General features: G+C 33.8%; 1 pseudogene; it reads right to left on the bottom strand.

Annotated features, from left to right (window-relative positions):
* Positions 1-5,133: 5,133 nt before the first annotated feature.
* LOC129074463 (nucleophosmin-like) lies at positions 5,134-6,107 on the bottom strand (annotated as a pseudogene).
* Between the last annotated feature and the right edge of the window lie 1,496 nt (positions 6,108-7,603).

Here is a 7,603-nt window from a genome sequence, read left to right as displayed (position 1 = left end):
CTGGTATTGTTCTTTTTATTCGTTATCCCATGTGACACATTTCTCTTTCAGATTGTGATGAGACAATGTGGTTGAAAACATACAAGCAATAGATTTTGTCACACCTGTCACTCTACTTTTAATAATACATTTCAGCCATAGCAGTCTTGCATGATGTACAAAGTCAATATTCAGTATAACAATGCTATATTTGATTATCATAAAATTTGATATAAACATCTTATTCTTATTTAAAAAAATGTTTTGCTATAGCTGTGAAATTCATTTAGTGTTTTGTTGTTGCCTGGGAATATCATATCTATTTTTTTTCTTAGCTGCTTTTGAAATGCTTTAGCTTTAATGCTTAAAGTTGCAATAAATAATAGTGTTTCTTTGTACCCTAAACATATAAATTCAAAGTGAAAAACTAAATAAGAAAATGTATATTATACTTGCATCGGGAAAAGAAATATGTGCATATGAAAAGTGTGCTAGCCTTAATACACTTATAATAGAATCAAAAATGGAAAAATTCATTTATCATAAAAGTTACTATATACATTGGTATCTTCTTAATAGCCTAATAGTATTGATTCATGTGGATTACTAATCTGGATAACTTCCTTTGAAATATTATTTTTTGTATATTGTGAGAAAAAGTGTGCAAAAAAGCAAATAAATGAGAACCATCTTAGTAACCTTAAATGCAGGAGATTACTTAATTACCCTGATATTATTCTTTTGCCTAAATATCATCTTTTACAAATATACATTAATTACTTTGTGAATAAAGAAGTGATTAAATTTATTCAAGTCTTTGATATTTAAGTAGGAAGAGGGAAAGGGTTCTACTGGTCCTTTGAAGTTAGTTTATATTTTTAAAGCATATTTGATAACCAGATTTTCCAACTCAGATTTTTGAGAAAATGATAAATTATAATGTAATTGATGATAAAGGACATTTAGTATGGAATTAATTGTAGTGAAATTCAAAATGTTATATTATATATGAATTTTATTTGTTGTAGGTACAGTCTGAAATGAAGAATTTCCCTGGAAATCTAAAAATGTATTGGGAAATCTATTTTTCAAAATATTGCCAGAAATGCATTTATTGCATACTGTAAATAAATCTATACTAAGCTGAGGTTTATTCCACATGAATAAATTTCAAAACATCTGAAACACCCAACTTTCTTATTTATTTTTAATAAAATACTTGTATAAACCAACTTTGAACTTTATAAAAACATAAAATACAAACATTATTAATTTTCCAAATGATGCTACCTTTTTCTTATGCTTTCTCCTTCTAATAACTTAATCTTCAAAGATTATTTTTTGATTGCATAATACTCAAACCAAAACTACCACACTGGAAACTCTGTTACTGGAAACAAAGAAATTTTCACTCTATGACTCTATTACCATTTTGAATCGGACCCCTTCTCCCAACCCCATCCCAAGAAGCTGCTTTGGACCTGGACAGTTCAGGCATTTATTTTGTTGACATAGGTTCCTGAGGATAAGTTTGCCACTGAACAACCCAATCTTTATTTTCTGGGCACGCTTTCTTCCTGGAAATATATACTGCTACAGAAAATATGTATTCATCTCAGGTGTGCTGTGAAGCTAGACTAAAAATCAAATTGATTAAGTTTGTTGAATGTTATGTTTCTTTCCTTTTGGTTTGATCTGAGATTTATTTTCTCATTACTCTTGAGCTGTGAGAAATATCTGGTTATAATAGAAAGTAACTTTGACACATTTAGTAGAAGGTTTACTTCCCCTCAGGTCAGAACTAGACACACATGGTAATTTAGTTGAATTGAGACAGAAATCATGGCGTTGTTGCTCAAAAATGACTACCTGAAATCAATAATAATAAAAAAAATCCCTGTCAGTCTGAGTTACTAAACTCTGTATATCCTGGCTAGATTGCAGTTTTGTTTAGCTCTGTAAGCTATACCCTCCCCCATCCCACCACGTATTCCTGCGCTGCCCGCTTCTCAGTGTCCACTCCGCAGTCCACACACACAACTTGCACAACAAATTAAATAAGGTGTTCCTATTTCATTTCATGATATTCTTGACTAGTTAGAACACAGAAGATCCGACTTCTATACTACTGTCTGAGAAATGGTGTTATTGGTTTGGCCAAAAAGTCTGTATGTTTTTTCCCATAAAATAAAAGACACATTTTTTCATTTTCACCACTAACTTCATTGATTTGGATAGTTTCAATGTATCTTCCATGTTGCATAATGTTGATTGTTCTTAATTAATGTCTGTTTAATCACTATCAACCTTAACTGGTCTACCTGACCACGAAGCATCATCCAGCAAGAAATCTCCAGTACGAAACTTCACAAACTACTTTTGACACTTTTCATCAGTCACAGCATCTTCTTCATACACTTCACAAATCACTTGTGTGTGTATGTTTCAGTTGAGTGTTTAACCTTTCTTGAAATAATAAAGCATAATATGCCCAAAATGCATATTTTCTTCCATTTTCAATATTAAAATGGCTACACAAAAATTCACCAATTTTGATGCACCTGATATGACAACTGTCACAATACTATCTAACAAAATTGTTTCAAATGAAGTTAAAGACAACTAAGTGCTATGAGGGTCATCTGGGAAAAAAACAAACAAAATCTTTGGCCAGCCCAGTATTTACTGACTTAGTTAGTACTTCAAACATTTCTGATTGAAGTGGTTTTAATTAAGTCTGAATATTTTTTTAGCAGTCCATCTCTTTTTATTTATTTATTTATTTAATTATTTTTAAATCATTTTTATTGTTATTCTGTTACAGTTGTCTCATTTTTTTCCCCTTTGTCCTCCTCTACCCATCTCACCCCCTGCTCCCACAGTCAATTCCCACACTGTTGATCATGTCTGTGGGTTATTCATAAAACTGAGTAAAATTTACTCACATAGTGACTATATGGACAAATCTATCAATCCAGTTTTCTATTATAACTTGGGAGAATTCAGTTTTATCAATGGAATATTACAAACAGAAGAAACAGAGAATGTAGGATAAGGAATAGTGGCGGATTAATGTTGTCTACAAGCATCTTTTCCTTCTCTAGAAATTTTCTTTTGTGCTTTACACATTTTTCTAATTGGTTGTTTGCTTTTTCTCACTGATTTTTATGTTCCACATAAATATAACAATTACTTGTCACTCATTAATAGCAAGTATTTTTCTTCTAGTTTGTGGCTTTTTTACAATTTATTTTGAAATAATTGTAGTTTCATGAGAAGTTGCAAAAATAATATAGAGAGGTCTCACATGCCATTCACCTACTTTCCCCAAACCATACTACAGTAAAATATCAAAACCAGGAAATTGACATCGGCATAGTGTGTGTGTGTGTGTGTGGTTTTATGTCGTTTATTAGGTGCGTCAATTTATGCAACCACCGCCACAATCAAGAGAAAGGATCTTCTATTAATGAACATCTCCATTATACTATCCCTATATAGTTACACCCAGCTACCTTCTTCTGCATGATCCCTAATACCTGGTAACTACTAATCTCTTATTTATCCTTATAATTTTATTTTGATAAAATCATATAAATGGAATCATACAGTATGTAACCTTTTGAGATTAGCTTTTATCATTCAGCATAATTTTCTACATAGACTACCATGTCTTCTGCAAATAAAGGCAGATTTATTTCTTCCTTTTCCTTATGCATGCCTTGTATTCATTTCTTGCTTTATGGTATGGCTTAAGTTTCCAATACTCTGTTTAATAGCGTAACCAAAAGGCAGGTCCAGCTGCCTGCTACCATAACAGCTAATACTCAAAAGGTAGGTGCTGATGTAAAAGAAAGTGGTTTATCTGCAGGTGCTTACCATCTGGAAGATGGGGGACTCATGTCTCAAAGCCCATCTCCACCTCTCGGTGGAAGAAGAGGTTTTTATAAGGAGGAGAAGGGGAAAAGAACAAAGAGATCCAGGGAGGAGGATGAAAAGTTCTCTGTGTGCAGACAAGCACAGCCCATTACAATAAGGCAAATGACGGTCCAGTGTGCATCATCCTCGTGTAGTCGTCCTGGCTTCGCATCACCTTGGCTTCAGAGTTGAAGGTCAGCAAGTCTCCCAGAACTGGGATGCTTGCACATTGGAGTCTGTATATTTTAAGCAGTTAGTTCCCATACAAACATGTTAATCATCTACGAGCTACATATTAGTCACTATGTACAGTTCTTACATCACTGCTTACAGAAACAATGTCAAAAGAATGGTGGAGTGGGTTACACTTTTCCACTGTTAACAGCAGCAGTGAGAGTGGATATCATGCTTTTTTCTGATCTTAGGGAACAAGTATTGCTTTTTGTTATTATGTATGATTTTATTGCAGACATTTCTTTTTTTTATCAAGTTGAAGAGTTCCCTCTAATCCTAAGAATGGGTGTTTTGATGTTGTCAAATGCATTACTACATTAGTTGATAGGATCATGAGATTGTTTTCTCCTTCAGCTTTCTAATGTAGTGGATTACATTGGTTGATTTTTCAAATATTGAGCCAGTTTTGCATCATTGGAATAAGCTCCATTTAGTCATGGTACATAATTCTTTTCATATATTACTGAATTCTATTTGCTAATATTTTATTAAGACTTTTTACATCTATATTCATCAGGGATAATGAGCTTTAGTTTTCTTTTTCTTTATTTTGTATTGTCTTTGTCTGGGTTTGGTGTCAGGGTAACATTACCTTCATAAAATGTAAGATGGGAGTGTAGATTATTGATTTAAAAATTTCTCTTTTTTTAATGTAAACACTTTTGCTGTACAATTCTCTCTAAGCCCTGCTTTAGCTGTGTGCCAGAAATTTTTATTCTAGTATGTAAAATTATTAAAAATAGTTAATTAGTAGTTATTAAATTTATTTTTTTTATTATTTTTTTACTTTATTAAAATGCTGAGTTTATTTCACATGTATATTTTTGTCTCCCCACCACTCCCATTTGTCTGACCACCACTACTACTGTGTCCTATCATAACATTCCATACATACTTAGAACCAAGCAAAGGGTGGAGCTCCATATTTAAAAACGAAACAGGCATTTTGGACAACACATTCTTGACAATGAAACCTGGACAACATTTATCAGACATGGTAGGGAAAGTTCTCACTCTGCATTATAAAGAGGACAGCCAGATATCAACTGTTACAGAAATGAAATAAGACGGAAAATTTTAACAAACTGTTTAAACTATTTTCTTAAAGAGACTTCCTCCACTGCCAGGGATCTTGAATAGCCTCCTGGTCAGTCATCCGGAAGCAATTCTTCATGTAATTGATGAACTTGGCTTCCACTTTGGGAAGTGAGCCACCTTTTTCTATACTTGCTTGCATTTTTGCTTTAATGTCTTCTACAGAACTAGGTCCTTTTGGTGTTTTAGGAGTTTTTTCCTGTGTTTTGAAGGATTCTTTTGAAAGATCTTGGTGTTGATGGCTTTGAGTCTTTTCCATTCTGGTTTGATTTTTGTGCATTTTTGGCTGGGGTATCATGCATAGATTTCCTTACTGGAGATTTTTCTTCAGCTTCCTCATCCTCAAAATCATCATCAGCTTCATCATCATCATCCTCATCGTCATCTTCATCTTCTGCATCAGCAGCAAGTTTTACTTTTTTCTTTGGAACCTTGCTACCACCTCCAGAGGCAGAACGCTTCCCAGACATACTTAGGAGTTTCGCATCCTCCTCCTCTTCATCTTCTGATTCTGCACCTTCCTCCACAGCTACTAAGTGCTGTCCACTAATATACACAGGCCCTGAACCACACTTCAACCGTAAGACCACAAGTGGTGTTATTTCAAAGCCACCAAGGGAAACCGTTGGCTGTACAGACATTTTCAAAGTTGCCAGTGTTACTTTAATTGATCTGCCTTCATAATTCATTGCCTCTTCTTCAACAATGTGCAATTCATCCTTTGCACCAGCCCCTAAACTGACTGTTCATGAAGATAATTGGTGCTCATTTTCCTCATTATCCACCTTAAAGTGATAATCTTTGTCAGCTGTGAGCTCACAGCTGACAAGATAGTTCTGGGGCCTCAGAGGGTTCATATCCATGCCCATTGAATCTTCCATGGGGTGGTAGCACGCACTTGGGTGGGAGAGAAGGTGGACGGAGGTAAACGACTTCTGTTCTGCAGAACAGACACGCCGGACAGAATCGCACCAGAGCTATCAACATTTTTAATCGTTATCCATATTCTCCTTAGTTTATTATATTACATCCTTCTGTCTAGAGTTTCTTTCTTGGTAAAATACATATTTAAATGTTAGTGTCATATTTACCTGAATGCTTACTGTCTTGTATATATAGGCAAGAAATTACTTGGGAATGTAAACCAATGGAAAACATAGAAGACATAGCACATGAATCTGTTTAGTTTAATAAGGGATAATTTTATACAAAGGATTAGATGTCTTTCCTTTTTTTACCTACATGTGATTACTTTTAAAGTTATCTTTAATGTCTTCATAGGCATAATTTGGGAAATATGTCATTTTGCATAAGTAGAGCTTTGCCACACTATCAGTTCAGATAAAAAAAAGTCAGGGAGTGGACTTAATTATATTTGCTGTCTCTGGAAAATTGTGCATCAGTGACATTCAGATTGTAAGTTAAAATTCATTAGTCTTGTTCTTATTCAACTATAATGTCAAGCTTGTGCATAGATGATGTCCACATAAAAATCAGAAAAAAATCTGGACTGAGTGAAAAAAAATACCACAAGTATTAAAGGAATGATATTTTTCAGACTTAGCTCAACTCCTTCCTGACTCAGATAAGCAAATTATGTTCAAAAACAGCAGGGCGTATATTCCTTTTGTCCTCTAAAATAAATAAGTACTATATTTTTATCTTTGCTAGTTCTTTTTGTTTTATGTTTATGCCAAAACAAGATAGGAAGCAAATACTTCACTTAGTCTAAATTACATTTATGTGTTTTTAACTCAATTTGTGTTTAGATGCCACGTCAGTTTCTTCAACTAAATTTAGCAAATATTTGCCTACTTATTAAGAATAAAAAGCTCTGAAAGTTACCATCTGGGAAATAAAGATTCAAAACTCCCCATAAGCCCTTTTGGTCATTTCTAATAAATCCAGATGCTCAGGAAAAAAGAAAGTAAACCTGATTTGTTTGGTTGCTATATCCAATTTAAGCATTGACAAGAAGTTATTTGATTCTGAAAGAAGAGAATCAAAATTCCATCTTTTTTTTCTAAGTGGAGATGAGCCTGCTTTCTAACAAAATGATATTTTTCTGCTACTCAGATACTCAGTGAGAATGAAACAACAATGGCTTCTCAAATGATGGTTCACAAGAGAATGATTCTCATAGCCTTCTGATAGGCAATAACTGTAAACAGATAGTGCTTTGTGCAGGCAGATTGTTTCTTTCAAATGTCAATTGAGCCTTAAGGCTTCCTCCATGCTTTCCCACATATGAGGCTAACACTCAAATAATATAAAGGAGATGCCTTTCATGCTTTAGAATGCTGACTGATCAGTAAATATATAATATATTTAACCCTGATTCAAGCAGTGTTAAGAGTGTCTTTGTGGCTTTGCTATA

The sequence above is a fragment of the Pteronotus mesoamericanus genome, unplaced genomic scaffold (genome assembly GCF_021234165.1).
Source record: "Pteronotus mesoamericanus isolate MK-2021 breed Mesoamerican mustached bat unplaced genomic scaffold, CSHL_Meso_final contig_50, whole genome shotgun sequence".
NCBI lineage: Eukaryota > Metazoa > Chordata > Mammalia > Chiroptera > Mormoopidae > Pteronotus > Pteronotus mesoamericanus.
This window is presented reverse-complemented; position numbering and strand designations above follow the sequence as displayed.